This window comes from Mesoplodon bidens (genome assembly GCF_964165515.1).
Source record: "Mesoplodon bidens genome assembly, chromosome: Y".
Lineage (NCBI taxonomy): Eukaryota > Metazoa > Chordata > Mammalia > Artiodactyla > Ziphiidae > Mesoplodon > Mesoplodon bidens.
The window spans coordinates 14,838,648-14,861,594 of record NC_138180.1 but is presented as its reverse complement, the minus strand read 5'-3'; the positions used below and the strand labels follow the sequence as shown (position 1 = coordinate 14,861,594).

Sequence of the window (22,947 nt, the reverse complement as noted above, 5' to 3'; positions counted from 1 at the left end):
GGGAGCATCTGACCGTGCTGCTGTCTGGAGCTCTGATGTCACAGCCTCAAGCCCAGAAACATCCACGTCTGGGTGCTCTGGAGTGCCTTCCTGTCCTGTGTCCCTACGTGACAAAGGTCTGAGCACTGCCTGGGAAAACTCTTCTACGTGGGTACCAGAGGAATGTGACAGGAAAAGCAGTAACAACCCCAAAGTCCATCAGAGTAGAACGGGCTAACTGGGGTGTGTTCCTAAAATGGAATACTACCCTCCACCCAAAAAGAGTGGATAACGGCTAGTCATCTCAGAAATATAAGGATGAGGGGGAGAAAAGTCAGCTCCAGAATACCCATTGTATATAACACATAAACTTCAAAATTAAGTAAATATAATTTGGGGGTGTGCAGTGAAACTTTATACAAACTACAGAATTCAGAATTCGGGTTACAACTAGATGGAAGGGGGTGGTGGGGCAGAGTGTCTGGAAGAAACATGGAGTGACCTTTCCAGGTGTCAGCAGTGCCGTTACTTACGATGGGGTGGGGGGTACACGAGTGTCTATTTTATTATGTCTTTCTTTTTACATCACTCTTATATACACTCTGATGTGTATGATTTATTTCACAAAAGTTTTAAGAGCCAGGTCTGTGCCAATCAGTGGTCTGAGAATCACTGTGGACATACACCATTCCCAGGTCACATATTTGTTTTTTAACTTGCTTGGGATGCCAACCTTAATTCACGCAGGAAGATAAAAACTTCCCTTAGTGGCTGCTTTCTAACTTTGTAAAGACTGAAAATTAAACCTGAGATGATGTAGTAAATTAAAACGATAGTGATGTTTTTAGATCAAATTGTATGTGTTAAAGTGTGTTTGATGGCTCGTTTTTAACATTGAAGAGAATTTGGCATATTCATCTCAGATTAGTTTTGTTATTTCAATTAGAAACCTACTAAATAACTCAGTTTAGGATTAAATGGAAAATTTAAGAACATTGTATTAAATGATATTTATTTGTTTTATTATTATTATTTTTTGATGTGAGGAAAAGAAACCTCAGGTTTTCTGGTTTCTTTTTTTATATTGTGAATTTTATTTTACTTTTTTATACAGCAGGTTCTTATTAGTTATCCATTTTATACATAATAGTGTACGTATGTAAATGGTATTTTTAAAAGAACTAGAGATTCACCGTGTTTATGAGTTTATTAGATTCACTAGATCAGGTTAAATACTAGAAGAGGTGGCAATTAAAGGGCTTAAAAAGAAAATTAGGGAACAGTTCTCAGAGCTTTCTGAGATGCTCTTCCTGGGTTAGAATCCTCAAATTTGGCTCAAATAAAATTTTCCAATTTTTTCTTTAAAAAAGTTTAATTTAAAAAAATAAAAGATTTAATTTATAAATGCACTTAAAAAAAACAGTGATGCCCTTATGCCTTTTTATGGCAGTAGACTATAAAAAAAAGATCAGAATTAACTATTTCAGATACTTGCAATGACCAGGGTGGGTATTTGGTAAAGGAAGCAGCAGCAATGTTTTGTAGTTTTCTGGAGGACCAGGAAAAGAGGCCCGTGTGAGCGGGGACTGTGGGAAAATCCTCATAGAAAACCCATCCCTCTGACCAGAGGAACCCAAATAAGATGTCCCTGTGACCTGAATGGTGGCAGTGTGGTTTTTGTTTTGTGTTTTTTTAAATAATTTTTATGGGAGTATAGTTGATTTTAAATGTTGTGTTAGTTTTAGCTGTACAGCAAAACAAATCAGTTATACATACACATATATCCATTCTTTTTTAGATTCTTTTCCCATAGAGGCCGTTACAGACTAACAAGAAGCGTTCCCTGTGCTATACAGTAGGTCCTTACTAGTTACCTATTTTATACATAGTAGTGTGTACATGTCAATCCCAATCTCCCAATTTATCCCTCCCCCTCCCCTTCCCACCGGTAACCATGTTTGTTTTCTACATCTATGACTCTATTTCTGTTTTGTAAATAAGTTCATTGGTACCATTTTTTTAGATTCCACATATAAGTGACATCATATGATATTTGTCTCTGACTTACTTCACTCAGTATGACCATCTCTAGGTCCACGCATGTTGCTGCAAATGGCATTATTTTGTTCTTTTTTATGGCCGAGTAATATCCCATTGTATATATGTACCACATCTTCTTTATCCATTCCTCTGGGGATGGACATTTAGGTTGCTTGGCTATCGTAAATAGTGCTGCAATAAACATCAGGGTGCACGTATCTTTTCAAATTATGGTTTTCTCTGGATATATTCCCAGACCTCCTTCCCCAGCCCCACTCTGCAGCCCTTGGGAATCTCCTTCTGAACAAAAGCAGAGATGGCCAGATGGTTTTTGGTGGTGGGCCTCGCCCCACTCAGGGCCCGTGGGGGGACCATTACTGAGGAAGGCAGACGTGACCCCGATGGGCCCCAAGGCTGCTCCCCCTCCCTCCTGAACCCTTAGGAGCCAGGCCGCAAGGCTGGCCACTCGACGGAAACACCTGAGAGTGAGTTTAAGCTTAAGTTTAAAAAAGGAAAAGGCGACAAGTACTTGCCCCCAGACCCATGAAATCAGGAATTCTACAGTAGGACCCGGGAGTGGGAATATTTCTGAAGTTCCCCCAGGTGACTCCAAAGTGCACCTCCCAGGCTGAAAACTACTAACAATTTGATTTGCAGCAATACTCCTTACACCAAAGGCAACAGTGTCCACCAGCACGGCTGGGCCCAAGCTCTAACAAAGAGAGCAGAAAGGCAGCTCCTGTGGTTCCGAGCTCCTTCCAACTGCAGACACCATTTATGCCATTTGACTTGGCAAATGCCTTCTGTACAGCAGGACAGGGTGACGATAACTCAGGTCCTTTCAGAGTTATGGAGGGATCCCCTGTGTACAGAACCAGCCTTCACGGTGCTGCAGAACATTGGGAATTCTATTTAAGCTGAAGCTAAATTTTAGTTTCCTCCCTGAATTATTTATTCCTCAAAAAATAAATGGTGAACCCCAGGAGATGGTGGTGACAGCGCGTGTTGGTCAGGAGGGACGTTAAAAATCACTGCTCCAGCTGCTGCAGTAACAAATTCCACAAATAAAATGGCCATCGCAGAGCGCTCACCTCCCATCAGGTCACTTGGCAAGCTGATCTCACCCCAGAACACGTATGTCACTTTACGCTCGTGGGTGGTTGGTGCCTCCATCCGGAATGAGTGGGAGGCACAGCGAAGCTGATGGTGCCCATGTCCTGGCGGAGCACAGCACATCTGACTGCACACCCTGAAGCCACTGCTTTTATAACACGAGTTGTACTTTTGTAACCAGCAGTGGTGACCCCCAACTTGGCCATCTATTCCCTGCGCCCCCATTGGCGCCCCGGGAGCTCCTTTCGTGGGTCACTGTTCATCCATCCCTCCTCTCTCACCCGCTCCCCAATCTTAGCCTGGAGGTGAGCGTGCGTTTCTGGACCAAACGTCAACGTGTAACTGACACCACAACTAGCCACAGTGCACCCTGCAACCTTACGGGTAAGATTCCAAGAACAGCTGAGAAGCAAGGAGAGCTGGGGTTGTGGACTGGATGAGAAACCTGAATAAAACAAATCCCCACCAGATAATTGTGGCATAAAATAAATCTAATGGCAGACTAAATGGAGTATCTGGGAAGTACCTTGAACCTTCATTCAAAAACACATAACTCCTAAACCACGTCAGTTTTCTTGTTTCCACTTTTAATTCTGCCATTTTCCCTTAATGTTCAGGTTTTAACAAAGACAACAGGGCTATTGCTTGCCAAATCCCAGCTAGGAATGCAGAGCATAGAACAAATCAAAACTACAGCAAAAAAATTATCAATCTGTACAACTAACTTTAGAAAATAGTTTAGTACAATTTTGTTGTAAAACTCATTTACAGGAGGTTAATCACATGTACTTATCAAATTTCCTCCTGATAATACATGAAAACAAAAACTCAATAAACTATGCATAGTAAATCCAAAGCAAATTATATACAAAGAAGCAAAACAAATTTTTAAGTACAATATATGCATGTTCAAAGAACTAAGACTGAAAGAAGGCCACTTTCTTTAACGCCAGGGCAAGGACGAAACTAACAGCTGCATTTTTCACCTGCAGTAAGGTTAACCACCAATCAACAACACTGCACTGACAGCCACATCAGGAAAGGCCACACTGTACATATGAAATGCTTCATGCAAATACATACATCAACAGGAACCACCAATCGATTCCAATGCAATGTCAGGTATGACTGTTTCCTGCTGGGAGAGGCTGTCAGGACACAGGCTTGCTCATTACCAGAGATGATGCACTAATTCTCACGTTGCCAGACCAGGTGGAAGGTGGACCAAAAGTGAACACAACGTGTGAGAACAGGCACCAAACTTAACTGGAAATAACATCGTTTGGGTGGGGCAGCAAAGTACGTACGGTGGGGAGCACTTACTTCACGTGTTGTGTGAGCGGAGTGGGAGAAGTTCCTGACCCCAGCTCTTTCCAGCATGCCTCTTCTCTAAGCTTACAGGTTTTAGATTCTCTACATTGTCACTACAAGTGTCTGCTAAATGAAGCATTTTACCAAGATAGCAGGAAAGTAAACTTAAAGAAACAATGAGCTTTCTTGCCAAAGGCCAGGCAGGAAGCTTACGAAGCCCCTACCCAGAGTGGGGCTCAGCCCGCCTCTGTCAACAGGGAGCAGGGGCTAACTGTGGGGACAGAGCACGTGCTCCCCGAGTGACAGGAGTGTTCAATCCCATCAGCAGAGGTCTGGAAACCAGAGGGAGGGACAAGGGTAACAAAGAAGTAGCATGCTTAAACCTTTGGCAACCAAATGTTTTTTTTGAAAGCTCTTAATAACCTGCTTCAGTAGAATTCCTGATGAACACAAAGCCCTTTTTGCTTAAAAAGCAGATGACTGAAAAAGTTTCAAATGGTGCACATTCGTCTTCAGGAATGCATGCTTTCTCCCCCAAATTAACTAGGGCTGCAAAGCATTCACTACAAACCGCTAGTTCAAACAATGGTCAACTGTTACTAACACAGATTCTCAGTCTGTGATACCTCAACATCAGTGTGTGTGCGCTTGGAAAACTGGACTTTGACATTAGGCAGCCCTGCCCTCCATCAAGTCTCTCAAATCACCACCCACCATGGCCACCTCCTTTCACAGAAGCACAACCCCTCTAACCAGATCTTCCACCACAGCGGTGTATTTGCGTCACTTACGATGGTTTCCAAAGATGACAGGCAATCTGTCAACTCTCTCCCTGTTCTCAACTCCCAAGCATTTGCACTCCTCTCCCATCCTTCGCTTTTTAGAGGATGTTTCTCTCCTGCCTATAATATTGTATCTGGTCTGCCCTAACTGGTTCTCAAGCTGCCTGGTGACCAGTATCCCTTGGGAAGATGTTAAACATCCAGATTTTCATGAGTTGGATTCTCTTGGTGATCCCCAGGCTTCCACAAGCCACCCCAGCACTGCTCCAATACTTGGCAACCACTGGATTTGTAACCCACCAGTTGCAGGAAATTCACAATATGCTGGGGGGATCTGAATGACATTTCAAGAATTATTCTTTCATTTCACATTCTTCTATCTCACGAAGAATGAGAATTTTAGCTAGAGAACTACGTGCTGACTACAATGGGCAGACAAACTCATCACAGAAATGTAACATCCTGTGCCAAGGTGCCTCGTCTAAAAAGGTGCAGGAGTGGAACTTCACCTAACAGAGCTCTGCTTCCCAGGGTCTTGCCCAGGACACTCCAGTTGGTTTAACAGGACTCTGACACAACACATTGACTCACTTCTCTCAGGCCACCTGGGCTGTTAAAAATGTCTGTTTGCTACAACAATCTCTGAAAGGAACTGCCCTGCTCCCATCTTTTTTTTTTTTAAATATAAGGTTGGTTCCGTTGAAAATGATTAACATTTTAAGCAGGGGAAAGAAAAGCTGTCTACCAGATTAAATTTTAAGAGGATTCTGTTATTTGCTATACAAATATACATTCCAACTTTTACAGCATCCTCTTAAAATCCTCCAGTCTGACCTTTCCTACAGAAGAACAAGAGATCAACATTTTAAGTCTTCGACTTCGAGGACATTATTACTGATACACAAATGCCTTCTGAAAGCTTTTGCAACTGACAAAATGTACTGAAGATGACCAAGAGGCCCATGTGTTAGGATACATTTTCTGTTTTCCAACAGCACACAAACTCCTTTAAGGAAAAAAATAATAATCTTATCTGGACAGTCCTACTAGCTGGTCATCTGAAATGTGCAGTAATGCTTGTGGCTGACAGTCTAATTTGGCTCCACTATAAAAGCTTCCTTTTCTTCAAGCTACTGTCCTCTTGCTCCAGTCCCCTCTCGTCCCAGCCTGAGTTCCTCTTTGTGTGGTGGCTCAGAGAGCCACGCCTCTCCTGATCCCCCTTGGTGAAGGCCCTGGTCTCCCTCCTGTGGCTGAGTGCCTCCCCTTCCTGGGCACATCTTCTCTCACTCGTGGAAGTATTGGTACTAGCAGCTGGAGGATCACACTGCATATGAGGTCTGTGGTTGTTCACAGCAGCTCCCTTGGCGGGGGCCTGCTGCCTGATACTGGTCAGATCCTGGTGACTTCCGGGGGAGCCTGGCTCTCCAGAGGGTGGCGTTGCTCCAGGATACCGGGGGCTCGAGGGCTGCAGCTCACAGAGGCACTTCCCTTTGGCTTCACAGCCCAAGCCCATCCTCCTAAGCAGTCGTGGGTCCCGAAGCCAGTCCTGAAGGGGTGGCCTTTCAGGGTCCTTTGCAGTAACAGTGACAGTGGCTTCTTTGGACTCAGAGGGTGAGGGGTACAGGGAAGAAGCAAGAGACATCTTGGCAAATTCACTGTCTAGCTTGTTGCTGGGCACTCTGCCCTGGGGTCTGGACACCTCTGGGGTGATAGCAGGAGGGTGAGTCAGACTTCTCTGCAGTACGGGCCTGCGTTTCAGAATCTTCATTGCATCGTGTCTATAGTTTTTGTTGCAAGTCTTAATAATGGCACCACGCTTCTGCGCATCCTGAATCAGGTGGTTCCAATGCTGGTTTTCCTTGAAACAAAGAGAAGGAAGAAAATTACATCCCAAAGAAACACTCATATGCTTGGGAAGCAGAGGTTCCAGCTTTCACTTCTGAACAAATAGTAAGTATACTTTCGTGAACAGATTCTCAAGAATCCATTACTTTTCAGACAAGGCTGAAAGGAAAAATAAGGTCGAATACAAAACTATAAAGCCATGCTGCTAGAACAGAACACTGGGAACCACCTCTAAGAAAGTACTTCCATCATTTTACCACTGATACTCAGGCCACGTGGTGAATTAGCTGTCATGCAAATCTGTACCAACTGCCGGTAGCCTCATGTAGCTCTTTAATCTTCAATTAAATAAAATTAAAAATTCATTTCCTCAGTTGCACCAGCCACATTTCAAGTGCTCAGCAGACACATGTGACTAGGGTTAGTATCCTGGACAACACAGACACAGAAGGGCTCCGTCATCCCACCAAGTTCCCTTTGACACTGCTGACCCTAGAGTCTTGCCTGTCTCCGGCCAAGGCTAACATTCTGGAAGAGGAAGGCTTGGTTTCAGAAAGCTCTAACTCTTGAGTGCATGCTGACTGTTCTAGAAAGAGGACCACAGCTTGCATCAAATTCCCAAAGGCTTCCAAAACTCCCAAGGGCTAAACCATCTTAATCTGCTGAGATAACTATTCCAAAGATGTCGTCTCACTGGTGTCTCTTTTCTAGAAGAGCTTAAATTATGAAAAGCACATCTAAACGGAAAAACAAAACAAAAACCCAACTCACGCATCTCTCCTCTCTTCCTTTTAGAGTTTCCTCAGCAATAAATTGCTTCTTTACAACCATCAGAACTTGGGCCTCTTTAGACAGAAGAAAGAGAGAGTATGAGGGAGGAAAAAAAGACAGAGACTGAAGGAAAGAGAAGGAAAGGATAGCTCCCCTCATGGGGGCTCCTGCACTATTCATGAAGGTGGGTAAGGGTATAGCAGTGAAGCTGCATACATAGTACTGACCTGCTGTGTGACCTTGGTCAAATCACTTGACCTCTCTGAGCCTGTTTCCTCACTGTAAGGTATGAATAGTATTTTATTTAAATGACTCTAAAATGTGCGTTGAAATAAAATAAAATAAATAAAATGCACTTTATTTTCACATTTTACCATTTCTGACTTTAGGGTGCCTCTAGGCCAGACAGCAGTTTCCATGTATGTAATCCTGGAGGAATTCATGGCTGGGCGACTACAACCGCTTGACTTTTAGTCAACAAACCACTTCTAAAAAGAATGAGTCCTGGCTCTTGCCTGAAAAATCTTTCCACAGACATCCTCTGATAAGACAAGAAAGTACCAGCACTACAACTTGGAGAATGGAGATCAGAAGTTGGAAAAAACCCCGGGACCACAGTGGGGCCCTCTCATGACACGCCTCTGACTGCACAGGGAATGGTTCGAGCGTCAGCAAGGGTACATGGGATGGTGAATGGGGACGACCAGAGTGTTAGTCTGAGAGTGAGATGCTTTCAGGGGTATCTTAGTCTACCTATTTTGCTGTTTTTCCTAGGTATGAACAAGAGTGGTATGACACTGGGTTGGCCAAAAAGTTCATTCAGATGCTACAGAAAAAAAAACAAAGGAACCTTCTGGCCAACCCAAAAAAATCTGTCTAAAGTCTAAAAGAGTTCTTTCAGTCACTATAAGACAAAAATTCTAAGTGAAAATAAAGTGTCACAGTTCAATACTGGAGCATAAAATAATGACGCACATTATATAACTATTGGCTTCTTGGATTTGATAAACTATGGTGGCAATGCAGACCTCACAGGGCCTTTTAAAGTAAGTCACGTAAATCAAGTGCATGGTACGGTGACCACATGCATCAGGAAGGTGCATGTAAGCAGTACCAGGCTCAGATCTCCCTGACTCAGGAGAGCTCTTGAGAGTCCTACCCTGTGGCTGGAAAGCAGATGTAAAGCAGATGGCCTTGCTGCTATTTCTGCCAATTCTACTGCACCTAAACTTGCTGTTTAATCCAATCCCTAGATCACAAAAACAGTTCTGAGAAGGGGCTATTAGTCTTGATTTCTCAGAGGAAACCGAGTGCCTTAATCACTGATTCTATCTCCATAAGGGAAACTGGGCTGAAAAAACAAAAAAAAAAAAAAAAAAAAAAACAGGCTCGGGAAGGGGGAAGCCCAAGGACAAATACGCAAGTTGGATTGCGAAGTCCAAATGATAAACTGGAAGTTTTTCTACTCTGTTCTGTCGGTCTCTTTTTGTCACACTGGCTTCCCAGAGTGAAGATAATAATGTCTATACTGCAGCTAGACGTCAGTGGTCTTCAAATCTGCGTGACGGTGACTCTGGGGCTCACAGAGACTTACTCGGGGGGTTGTGAGCACGTTTTCTGGGAATCAATGTCCAAACCTCAGCTTCCAAACCCCAGTTCCCTATGTCCTCCTGGGGCTTTTCTGCCCTTCCACTCCATCCTTCACAACCACAAGTCTCACCTGTCCCAAATCTGACCACAGGGCACACAGCTAGGGGAGGTAAACACGCCTGGGTGTCAAATAGAGGGGGTGGTAAACAGAGGGGTGCCCATGAAGGCTCCTGCAATCAGGGCATCTAAGAGACACAACTCTATAAACATTTTACTTTTCGGGTTTGAACATTATCAAAATTCAACTGTGTGAAAAGAGTAATTGTTAATATGTTACTCAACTGACAAGATATCATTTGTTAATACTCAGATCCTTATGGTCACAGGAAAAATATATTTTTTTAAAAAACTCTTCGAGGTAACTATACATTCATAGGAAGTTACCAAAACAGTCCAGAGGTTCCACACACCCTTCACACAGTTTCCCCAAATCGTTATGAAAACCAATTCTTTAAATTTTCAAATTTACATGTAAAGTTTTTGTGGCAGAAAAGCCTAATAGTCATATTAACAGAAAGCCTTTTAATTATGAAAATATATAAACTACCCCCACTGAATTTTATCCTAAACAGTATAAATGGCAATTCAATTTTAAAGAGCAGAAAGAATAGCACTGCTCTCTATTCCACTGGATATATTTAAGAGTGGCATAATGGATTTATTTTTAATAGCTTTCTTTTAAAATGTCAAATATTTACAATACATTAGAAACAAAATCTTTATCAACACTTAACGATGAAACATTTTCAATATAAACTTAAAAGCGGAGGATACACAGCTTTTAAACATTCTTTCAAGGGGGTACACAAACAACAAAGGTTGAAGACCACAAATCTAGGTAAGAGCTGAATGAGAAAGACTGTATTTGGGCGCCCTCTGGTGGAACTAACCAAAACAGGGGAAAATCCTACTGAGTTGGCACCTCTCCTGAGATAAAACAATGACTCTGTTAAATACAGAAATTAGAGAAACTGAGTTATTACACCTAATGAGGCAGGCAAATACATGCTTTATCTAGCTGTGGTTCACCAAATTAAGCTGTACTATTACTATTTGTCGACTACACATGTAAACTTGCCCCTCCTTCTACAGGAGTATCTGTACGCATGGATGAGCTCTGATGCCACTCACCCCTCAAGGGAAACAGCAAGCAGTGCTGCTCTAAGTGCCAAGACAGAAATGAAGATCCAAGCACTTTCCTGCAAATTCCCCCTCTCTCTGGCATTAAGCTAGGCTAATAGCCACATTTACTGAGTGTTTACTAAGTGCTAACCAATCTTCTAGCACTTTACATATATGGGTTTACATGTCTTCTTAACAATTCTACGATGTAGATACAATTTTTTTAAAGCTCATCTTGAGAGTACACTACGGATACCTGGGTCTTGGGCTAAGAAAGGGTGAGCGGTTTAGGCATTATAAAAGCTCCCAGGAAGAAGCTGCTGGAGGACAAAACAACCAGTGGGAAGAGGCTCATTATTGTTTGTAGCCTCAAAATCATTTCCATTTTGATGAAAAATAAAAACAAAACCTCAACCCGGTATCAGTCATCATGAGCAAACTCTGGAGTTCCCCGGTCCTCTAGAATGTACCTACCATCAGGGTCCTCAAATGTCCCAGGATGAAGAGGCTGTACTTGGCTCGTGTGATGGTGACATTCAATCTCTGCAAACTTGCCAGAAACCTAAGCAATAGAAGGAAAAAAAAAGAGTTACTTCTTTCTTCAGAAAGACTCGGCATGTCAGTGTAGGTGAGACACAGGCATTTCAGACAGCTTTTCTTGGGCTCCTGCTTTAAGCTCGTGGTGCAGGACCCGACACAGAAGCAATTCCCATTAAGGACAGCAAACAAACAAGAGGCCCAGTGCTTTCCTTCAAAGTGATGCATCTGTCTGTCGATTTCCTATTTTGACTTGGATGAGATATTGGAAATTTTAATGGTATGATTTTTAAGCCTTCAAAGATCCTAAAAATATGATAGTAGATCAATTATGACACATACCATGGAGAGGAGCATGCCCCTGCAAAATATACTGGATTCAATAATCTGTTTCACTCTTATCAAGTGAAACAACAGATTCACACTGTGACATGGGTTAATACACAAGGTACCAAGAGAAGCAGACCTAACAGTGGATCAACTTCACAACTTAAAAAAGAAACCTTCATGATATTACTCAAGTTTTTATATAAGAAAATAGAGCAAATGATGGTATTCTCTAACAGTGATTAAAAAGATCTAACTCTGGATCATAAACAAGCAAAGAATCAATGATGACAGTTACCCACCCAATTGAGCCTTGCATGGCATTTGCTCTGACACATGTAACAATAATACAGTCTTTCTCACGACCCTGGAAGGCATCCACGGTATCTACTTCTGCTGGCCTATTTACGAAGAGAGAAACATATTTGCTGAAAAAAGATAATTATTAAATATACATATTTATACAGTAGTATTTCTTACTTTTGTAGTGCTATCTTTTATAACTGGAGTAGAATTCACATAACACAGAATTCACCATTTTAAAGCACACCATTTGGTGGTGTTGAGTCCATTCACTACAGTGTGCAGTCATCACCGCTATCTAATTTCATAGCATGTCCATCACCCAGGAGAGAAGCCCTGTGCCTATCAGCCATCAGTCTCTATCTCCCCCTCCCCAGGCCCTGGCAACCACTAATCTACTGTCTGTCTCTATGGACTTTTCTACATGGGAAATTTCATATAAATGGAATCATAAAATATGGGACCTTTTGTGTTGGGCTTCCTTCACCTAGCATAATGTTTTCAAGGTTCATCCGTGTCGTAGACTGGTAACAGTACTTCATTCCTTCCACGACTGACTATTCGCTTGTACAGATACACAATTTACTTCTTACCTATGTACCATTTTGGGACATTTGGGTTGTTTCCACTTTTTGACTATCATGAATAATGCTGCTACGAACATTCATGTACAAGCTTTTGTGTGAACCCTTTCTCAATTCTTTCAGGTATGTACCTAGGAGTGGAATTGCTGGGTCACGTGGTAATTCTATGTTCAACTTTAGGAGGAACTGCCAAACTGTTTTCTGCAGTTTCTCATCAGCAATGTGTAAGTATTCTAATTTCTCCACATCCCTTCCAAAACTTGTTATTGTTTTTTTTTTTTTTTTTGTAATGACAGTCATCTTGGTGGGTGTGAAATGATATCTCCTCACTGTGGTTTTGATCTGCATTTCCCTCATGACAAATGATGTGGAGCAGCTTTTCATGTGCTTGTTGGATTTCTGTTTATCTTCTTTTGAGAAATGCTCTTCACATCCATTGCCCGCTTAAAAAGTTAGATTATCATTTTATTAAGTTGTATGAGTTCTTTATATATGCTGGATATGACTTGTCAGATAAATATTTTGCAAGTATTTTCTCCCACTCTGTGTGTTGTCTTTCACTCTTTTGATAGTGTGTCCTTTGAAACACGTAAGTTTTTAATTTTTATGAAGGCCGATTTACTTCTCCTTTGGTTACTGGTGCCTGGGTATCATATCTAAGAATCTGTTGCCTAATCTGAGGTCATATAAATTTACCTTTGTTTCCTTGTAAGTTTTATAGTTTTGTCTCTTAGACTCAGAGCACTCATTCATTTTGAGTTAATTACTCTATACAGTGTGAGACAGGGGTCTAAATTCATTCTTTTGTGGGTGGATATCCAGTTATTCCAGCACCATTTGTTGAAAAACTATTATTTCCCCAATGACTAGGCTTGGCACCCTTGTTGAGTATCAACTGGCCATGAATGTATGGACTGATTTCTGGAATCTCACTTCTATTCTATTCGTCTATATATGTCTACCATTATGACAGTACCAGTGTTGATAGCTTTGTAGTAAATTTTGAAAGAGGGAAGTGTGAGCCCTCCAACACTGTTCTCTGTCAAGCTATTTAGGGTCTCTTGCACTTCCATGTGAATTTTAGAATAAGCTTGTCCATTTCTGTAAAAGAAGGTAGCTGGAATTTTGACAGAGGTAACAATGAATCTGTAGATCAACCTGGGGAATGGTGCCATCTTAACAATATTAAGTCTTCCGATCCATGGACATGAAATGTCTTTACATTTATCTAGTACTTTAAATTCTTTCAACAACGTTTTGTCCTTCTGTGTATGAGCCCACACTTCTTTGGTTACATTTACTCCGAAGTATTTTGTTCTTTATGATGCTAGTGTAAATGGAATTTTAAGAAATTTTCCTTTTCAGACTTCTCTAGAGTGTAAAGAAATACAACTGATTTTTGTATACTGATCTTGTACCTTACAACTCTGCTGAACTTGTTTATAAGGACCAGTAGTTTGCATAGATTTTTTTAGGTTTTTCTAGATGTAAGAATATGCCATTTGTTTTTTTTTGTTGTTGTTGTTAGTTTTTTGTGTGTTTTTTTTTTTTGGTTTTTGGATTTTTTGTGGCCACACAGCATGCAGGATCTTAGTTCCCTGACCAGGGATCAAACTCATGCCCCCTGCGGTGGAAGCATGGTGTCTTAACCACTGGACCACCAGGCAAGTCCCAGATTATGCCATTTGTTAAGAGACACTTTTACTTCTTCTTTTCCAATATGGATGCCATTTATTTCCTTTTCTTGCTTGATTGCTCTGCATAGAACTTCTAATACAGTGCTGCACAGAAGTAGTGCAAGTAGAGAGAGTAGAGAGTGGCATCCTTCCTCATCATAGGGGGAAAGCTTTCAATCTTAGCATCAAGTATGATGTGTTAGCTGTGGGTTTTTCATAGATGCTCTTTATTAGGTTGAGGAAGTTCCCTTCTCTTCCTAGTTTGTTGAGTATCTTTATCATGAAAGGTTGCTGCATTCAGTCACATGTCTTTTCCACATTTATTCAGATGATCACCATCATGTGGGGTTTCCCCCTTTAATACGGTATATCACACTGACTGATTTTCATATGTTGAACCAACCTTGCATTCCTGAGATAAATTCCACTTGACTGTGGTAAATAATCCTTTTAATATGCTGTTGAGTTCAGCTGCCATTATTTTGTTGAGAACTTCTGCATCCATATTCATAAAGGATATTGGTCCATAGTTTTCTTTTCTGGTGATGTCTCCATGGCTTTGGTATCAGGGTAATAATGGCCCCATAAAATGAGTTAGAAAGTGTTCCCTTCTATTTTTTGGAAGCATTTGCATAGGACTGGTGCTAATTCTTAATGTTGGACAGAATTCACCTGTGAAGCCTGATCCTCTGTTTTTCTCTGTTGGAAAGTGATTACTAACTCACTCTTTTTACATTTTATAGGTCTATCCAAAGTTTCTGGCTTTTCCTAGAGTCAATTTTGGTACTTTGTGTGTTTCTAGGTGCGGAAACTTTTGAGTTAATGGATATCTAATATTTAATTTTTTTTTATTTTACTGTTGAGGCATAAAGGAGACAAAAACATGATCTTCACCCTATACATGAAGGCACTAAAAGGGTTAAATAATTTATTGTAAGTGAAAATGTGAATACATGATTCTCAGTAGAGTTAGAATTCAGATAACAAGTCATCCAACTAAAGGTAAAGGCCTGAAGAATTTCTCAGTCACTTCCATTGTCAAGTGTAACGGTGATGACATTTGAACTGGCAGGAGGCACTCCATCTGCAGGGGCTACACGTGTAACCACACTCCCTCCCAGCACAAGTCTATGGAGCCAGGGTCCTAGTCTCCTTGTTCTATACTACCAGGGTCTAAGACCACTCCCTAGAGTTAAGTTTCCTTTGCTTCTTTCCTTCTATCCCCTCTTTCTTCTTTTTAATTCAGCAGAAAAACTCAAAATCTCTGTAAAAATAGAGATGCCTCACCCTTTTCTATCAAACTCTTTGTCCAAATCCTTCTGAATCATCGTCTTCTGAGCCTTGTAATGGGTTATTATGCCAATGTTTCGGAAAGTAACATCCCTTCTTCTGTCTTTCATAAGTTTAATTATTTCCATTACCAGTTTTATTTCTTGAACATTTACATATGAGCTAAATAAGATGAAAACAAAAAATACAACACATCAAAACTAATAGCAGTCCAATTGCTAAGTTAAGTTCCACTTTGTTTTCCACTACAGTAAAGGGTACATAGGTAGGTTTCATCTTTATTCAGTCAGCAGTGATTCAAAGAGGCTGTTATAATGACCATTAATATTGTACATATGAATAAATATAAAAATAACTGCCCAGTGAAACACAAAGTTGTAGGAGAGAAAAGTGGTTCGAGTTACGTGATGTTAAGGCACCAGTTTCTTCACTTATTAAAACAGGGATAGCCACAGTGAGAACGAAAGTATTCATAATAATAATGAAGATATGACTAATGAATAGCTAACATTAAGGATTGACTATCTTCCCAACACTGAGAAAAGTGCTTCAGATGTACTACCTTCCTGCATTCCCCACCACAGGTCATGCAGATCATGCACCACATGACCGAGAGGATGGCAGCCACACGGACTAAATGTGACCCGGCTCCCAGAGATGAACAAACACGGGGCCCTACAGCAGGATCACGTCCTCTGTCCTTGCTGGCCTCATCCTGCACTCCCAACTCATCTCCTGAACTACAATGCATTCCCTCATCACCATACCAAATGCAACATGTGTGCACACTGGGGGATGCCCTGCACGCGCAACTTTATTCCCGAGGCTACCTTATCTGTCTCACTTTAAAGCCTTAAATATTCACTATTCTAATTTCAAGACTTACTATACGGACAAGCCAGTCAGCTAGCTTTCTTTTCCATACCTGAAAGCTTGATTTGGTCACCTCTCAGGCCAACTCTCTTCCCGTGACCATCCATCTCCATAATACTTATGCGGTAAACTCTCAATCCCCTGCTCCATTCCAACAGACCCCACTACAACTTCCACAGTCCCTCTGGAATAGCAAACCCCCAGCCAACTGCTCCGTATTTCTAACTTCTTCACTGAGGGGCTCCTCCTTCCACCACTATTAACTAATATCTTATTCTCATGGAGGACACCACTTGCTTTGCAGCTCTCTCTTGACACAGAGGTGGAATTTCTATTTCTTCATACGTCATGATGCAGGGGTGGCATTTCTATCTGTGCTAACAAATGCAGCCTCCGGGCTCCTCCTCCTTTATTCTCTCACAAGAAGCCCCGGCTCCTCTAAGGTGCTTGCTAATTAGCAACCACTGCTCCTTTTGTGCTGTCATTCACAAACCACCTGATTCACAATCCAACATGCTGGAAGTATTGTCCACCCTCTGCCTCACACCTTGATTCAACTGTATCTGTACTTATCCGTCACAATACTTAACCCAACTGGAACCATTAATCACCACGGTGATGGCCTGGTTAATGTCTGTCTCGCCTGTTTGACCACAGCAGCCTTGCACTGGGGCCACGTCTGTTTTACTCACAGCTGGGATCTCAGCATGGATCTACTGAGGTGCTGACCGCATTTTAGGTAACATAACCCTCATTACTCAGTTAAGAAAAAAAAAATCAAGACTGAAATATATAAAGACATCAGTAATTTATGATTGAAAAGGTGAAGTTATCAACCCAGCTAAAAGAAAATGATTGTGCACTGGCACTAGGCAGAGAGATTTATATGGAAAGTATTTTGAATTTAAATATGAACAGAAACAATATAAAAATTCTGGGACCATCAGTGGGGACTGAAGAAAAAGGAGAACTTACTCATTATCCTGCTTTTCTGAACCATCTTCAACATCAAACACGAGGTAGGGTTGAAATGGCCAGTCAGATGAACACCGAATGGTCTCTGTCATTCTACAAAAGAGCAGCCACCATTTAGAATGCAAGTCAAATTACAAGAGAAAATGTTTTAGAATTATTATTACTATTTGTTCTTTCTGTGGAAGAGAGCAAGGGAAAGTTAAGAGGACAAGAAGGACCTTCTTTTTAAATAAAATTAAATACTTGTAAATAACATATTTTAGTGAGAGGTAGCAGGTGAATTTCATTTCTATTCTAGTACTAGGGAGAATGACCCATGTAAATTAAAATATAACAATCATGATTGGAAAGTTACTCATAATACAGTAAGTGAAAAAAGCATGCTACAGTATACTATGTAGAGCATGGTGTGCTTTTTTCCTCCAAAAAAGGAGAAAAAGTAAAAAAAAAAGATGTGCATAGTACAAGGACTGGAAGTAGATATAACAAAATTTTACCAGTGATTACTTCTGGGTAGTAACAATAGGGGTTGTGTTTATCCCTTTCTTTTCATTTATCTACATTTGCTACAATCAATAGGACTTTTGTAATTAAAATTATTAAACCTTTGTGTTTTTAATAACAAGACCTAAAAGCACAACAAAAGAGCTATTCTTCCTAAGCAGCCAAACCTACAAATAAAACAGGTGAACATGCAATGAACAGAGCTCACCTATTTGTTTTCAAGTTCCTGTTATAAATGTAATTAGAAGGGAAGAGACATATGTCTGGGTGCATCCTGTACTGAATGGTGAGCTGTAAGACAGGCAGCCTGCCAATCACGTTGTGCTCCACGTTCTCTTCCAGAAGGTTGTAGAAGCGGGCCATCATCGACTGGTCATAGCCATACTCCTGGGCCTTCTGAAAGGAGGAAAACAAAACAATAATCTGCAAGAATTCATGTGTACTTTTCCCACTATTAAAAAAAAAACAAAAAAATCACTGACCTCTCAAATATACAAGGTATTACCAACAACCAAAGATTCAGAGAGAGAAGATATTTCCGACTCCAGCCCTAGAAAAGCCATGTAGCTTGACTACAAAAGTTAAGGTATTTTCCCCTTATTTAGAAAACCCACATACTGCTTATGAACGAGATGTGATCTTGTGAATGACCACAACTCTCGCTATTTTATAGGTGCTAACAGGGGTCCCCTGAAAGAATCAATGATAAAAGCAGCAAAGAACTGTAACACAGATTTTAACAATTATTTCTGGGCTATGCTATCACAACTAGAAATAATGAATGCCATTGTAAATAAGCCTCTGAAAGACCACTTTCTTCATCCATCCATCATATACCAAGCAGCTAAAATTTGGGGTGCTGTCAGTCTACAGTGAAGATCAAATGTCACAGAGCTTACATTCTAGTGGAGGACACAGGCAATTAAGTTGATTTCATAAATCCAAGAAAGGGTTACAAACCTGTGATCTGAAACACAGTGACTTAATTGACAAACGAAGAAAACTGTCTTAATGTTATCACGGTCGTGCCTTGGGATATACTTTTCAATGGTAGCATCATATCAAGATTCAAAAAGTATTACGTCTTAAATAATCTAGAAGCAAAAAATGTGCTCTGGAAAACCCACTAGGATGATGCAATCTTTATGAGTGACGTTGACAATATGAGCGTTGAAGATGTATGTGCAAAGTTTTAATAAACCTGTTTCACAAACTATCAGAGTGGAGAAAACAGGCGTTACTTCTTATTTATATTAGTTATATATGTGATTATTTACATATGTGATATTAAATAGGTTTCTATAATTAAAGAGAATATTTTTAGTAGACATTTGGCAATTTCATCTATACCCCCCAAAGTTTATCTATTCGTTAGCTAAAAAACCTCATTTATTTCACTCTGTGAAAAAAGAAAGAGGTTTATATGAGGTAACACATCTACTTCCAGAAAAAAAAACTGAGTCCATCCTACAAAATGATGGAGATTTTTATGTTTTGACATGAACATATATCCCTGATCTATTTACTGACTGGAAAAAAAGGTAATTTGGTACAGACTGATTCCTCCACCTTTAAACAAGGTCAAAACCTACATACAGGGCTTCCCTGGTGGCACAGTGGTTGAGAGTCTGCCTGCCAATGCAGGACCCAAGGGTTCGAGCCCTGGTGTGGGAAGATCCCACATGCCACGGAGCAGCTGGCCCCATGAGCCACAATTACTGAGCCTGCGCGTCTGGAGCCTGTGCTCCGCAACAAGAGAGGCCGCGATAGTGAAAGGCCCGCGCACCGTGATGTGGAGTGGCCCACACTTGCCACAACTAGAGAAAGCCCTCACACAGAAACGAAGATCCAACACAGCCATAAATTAAAAAAAAAAAACCTACATACATATACACAAATTTATACATTCCCTATAGCCATCTGACATTCTGAATCTAGTAACTTATTTACTGTCCGTTACCCACTAGAATGTCAGCTTCATGAGGGCGAGGATTTTTTTTCTCTTTGTGGTATGCGGGCCTCTCACTGTTGCGGCCTCTCCCGCTGCGGAGCACAGGCTCCGCACACGCAGCCTCAGCAGTCATGGCTCAGCCGCTCCGTGGCTTGTGGGATCTTCCCGGACTGGGACACGAACCCGTGTCCCCTGCATCGGCAGGCGGACTCTCAACCACTGTGCCACCAGGGAAGCCAGAGGTCAGGGATTTTTGTCAATTTTCGTCACTGTCATGACGCCAGAACTTAAAAACAGTGCTTGAATTAGCCTGGCACTCAATGAACACTGACTGAAAAAAAGTCAACACACACATGCCCACAAACTGTTCAAATACTCACTAAACTGTTCATAGTACTTATCCCTAGGGTTAGAAAGGCATGCTGAGAAAATTAACTTTGTAATTATTTTCTGAATCTTCTCAATAAGCCTCTATTATTTTTGCAACAATAAGAAAAGCCCAAATGGATTTTTCTCATTTCTGCTGTTTTTAATCAATCACCAAAGGAGACAGTGAAGTTGAGGCCTATCGACAACCCTTTTCACTAACCACGTGCTAAGGCCCTTCAGGAAGTTAAATCAGTAGGTTTCTGAAATACTGCAACTATTCAAGGAATGCAGGGCAGAGCTGGCTCCTCCTAGGTCTCCACAAGCAGAACCCCCCACAGCAGCTCTGTCCTATGGACAAGGTTTTCACTCAGGGACATGGGCGCTCCTAGGCTACTCCCTTGAACAGTCACGCACGAGTGTTCAGACGTCAAAGAACTGCACTATCATTTTGATGATTCCAAAGTCAAAAACAATACTAACCAAAAAAACCTGCTTTCTTTCCATAACGTAACAGAAATGCTGTGAAAATGGTCTGTTCTCTGGGACAGTTTATGCAGCCACTACTCTATATTTGTACAAATAATCTATGTATCAGTAAAATGCTCAAATTTCATTAAACTTCAAAACCGTCATCTAGACCTATGAAGATTACCCAAAACATCTGAATCCTGATTCTGCTGTGCATTTCTAGGAGCCATCTTTAGTGAGATTTAAGAAACGAAGTGAAGGGAACCACAACTTTGGTGCTCATCTTCCCACAAGCACAGCCCACAACCTCTTTCCTTTCACCACCTTCCCTTTCAGAGGATGTGAGGGACACCGGCATTTTCCTGTGCTATAGGATACAGAATCCTAAAATTGAAAACGTTACTGTAAGAATAATTTCTCTTTATACTGTTTTCCTCAAATTTGCACATATTGAAAGATAAATCAGGAGGTTGGATTCTATTCCCTGCTTTTAAAGTTTTTCTTTTATTATTGTTTTGGTGTTTATGTTACTAAAATAAATCAGATACAGCCCTTAGAACAGCTGCACACTGCCTTTCCCAAAGGAACAGCCCACTGCACATGGGACATCCTCCTCCTAAACTTCTGGTCTGTGACACTCACACTGCTCCTGTCACACACACATAAGCACATTATGAACAAAGGAGCATTTCCGGAGACTTTCACTATGAAGGCTCTCAACAGTGGTTCTCTTTTCTCAGCCATTCCCTATTTATCCTTGCAAATAAGAGATGATGATCCAAGAAAGACCGCCCCACCGCCCAAAACAAAAAAAAAAAACCCAAACAAGCCCCTTCCACTTTAAAGCAACACGAATGTGAAAAAACATACCATAGAAATGACTGTGGGAGGGAGCTGCTTAGGATCTCCTACAAGGATGAGCTTGTTGCAACGATGTATGAGTGGAGTAAGAGTTTCAACTTCACAAGACTGTCCGGCCTTGGTAAGAGAGTACAGAATGGAGACATAATCAGAATTATCTCTATTATTTATTTATCCATATACAGTCTATCCAATTCACAAGTGTCCTAACCATTCAGAAACATACAGTTTCTCCTTCTGCACCAAAGATCAAAAATAAGAACTTCCTTTGGTTAGAAAACAAAACAACAAAAACATTCTAAACGCCGAAGCGGGGGAAAAAAACCCACACACGTTTTGAAGTCAGCCACCACTCAGGTGCCACTACCACCTGGGAAGCAGCCCATAAGCAAGAAGGGCCATGTCATGTCCCCAGTTTGTCTTCTTTGTCCCTGCTGGGCACAAGCCTGGGGGGACTGTGTGTGTGCCCCACCCCCTCTCTCTTCCTTGCTCCTCAGTAGGCCGCTTCAGTTGCAAGACTCAAGCTTCTTTTCAATTCAATGGCATTTCCTTCAATTATTTCATCACTTCCATCTTTTCTATTCCTTCGTTTTGGTGAATACTGGATCTTGGATCTCCTGGATGGGTTCTCTGTACCTCATTTTCCATCTCTTTTGTCTTCTGGCTCTACATTCTGGCAAACAGTAGGTACCCAATAAATGTTTGCTCAATGAATGAAGTAGAAATAAAGATGTTAGCTGAAAATACGGTGGCTCAGAGCTGTCCAGAGTTATATTAAAATGCTTCAAAAGGTCACCAGAGGGCTTCCCTGGTGGCGCAGTGGTTGAGAGTCCGCCTGCCGATGCAGGGGACACGGGCTCGTGCCCGGTCCGGGAAGATCCCACATGCCGCGGAGCAGCTGGGCCCATGAGCCATGGCCGCTGAGCCTGTGCGTCCAGAGACTGTGCACCACAACGGGAGAGGCCACAACAGTGAGAGGGCCACGTACCGCAAAAAAAAAAAAAAAAAGGTAACCAGAGATATCCCAAGCAGGAGCTAGAATAATCCTTGGGAGGGATTTTATGAAGAACAATCCGGAATCTCTAAGACTACAGTCCCGATACTGAAAAAGCAATTTTCATCGTGGTGGGTCATTAGCAGCGTATTTCAACATAAGAGAATACATATGTAATGGCAGGTCAAAATCAGATGCAAAGACCACTTTGTCAACATCTCGGCAGCCACTCTTCATCTAAGACTTACTCCTTACTCCTAGCAAAGCTGTATGGCCGACTGCTTACTGACCTCATCAACAATGACACAACTAAAGGGGACACCCCCTTGCCCACGGAAAGCAGCCTCGAGCAGCAAACCACCACTCGTGCTCAGTGTGCAGCAGATGATGTGGGACTCTAAGATGATGATGTTCTGTGTCTTTTGTGGGCATCCTTGAACCTAAGAGAATAAAAGTTCATCAACATTCAGTTGTATATAAATTCTTAACTACACTTATTATGTGGCAGAATAATGTCTAGTAAATGTTAGGTAGGAACCTCAAGCCTAGAAAAGAGAAGAAACATTCAAGATAATCAGAAGCCACCAGAAAGAACACTTTGCAGTGGAGTCTAATCTCAGAA

At 41.4% G+C, this 22,947-nt stretch overlaps 1 pseudogene across 1 annotated transcript in view; it reads right to left on the bottom strand.

The window, feature by feature from the left end:
* Positions 1–6,330: 6,330 nt before the first annotated feature.
* The window catches only part of LOC308609732 (putative helicase senataxin), a 70,473-nt pseudogene continuing 53,856 nt past the window's right edge, over positions 6,331–22,947 (bottom strand). The window contains exons 18-25 of the transcript in view: positions 22,616–22,765; positions 21,341–21,448; positions 17,891–18,078; positions 17,179–17,271; positions 15,328–15,492; positions 11,780–11,878; positions 11,088–11,175; positions 6,331–7,083 (exon numbers count right to left, since the gene is read on the bottom strand). The product of the transcript in view is annotated as a putative helicase senataxin (transcript). The remainder of the gene's footprint in view (positions 7,084–11,087; positions 11,176–11,779; positions 11,879–15,327; positions 15,493–17,178; positions 17,272–17,890; positions 18,079–21,340; positions 21,449–22,615; positions 22,766–22,947) is intronic.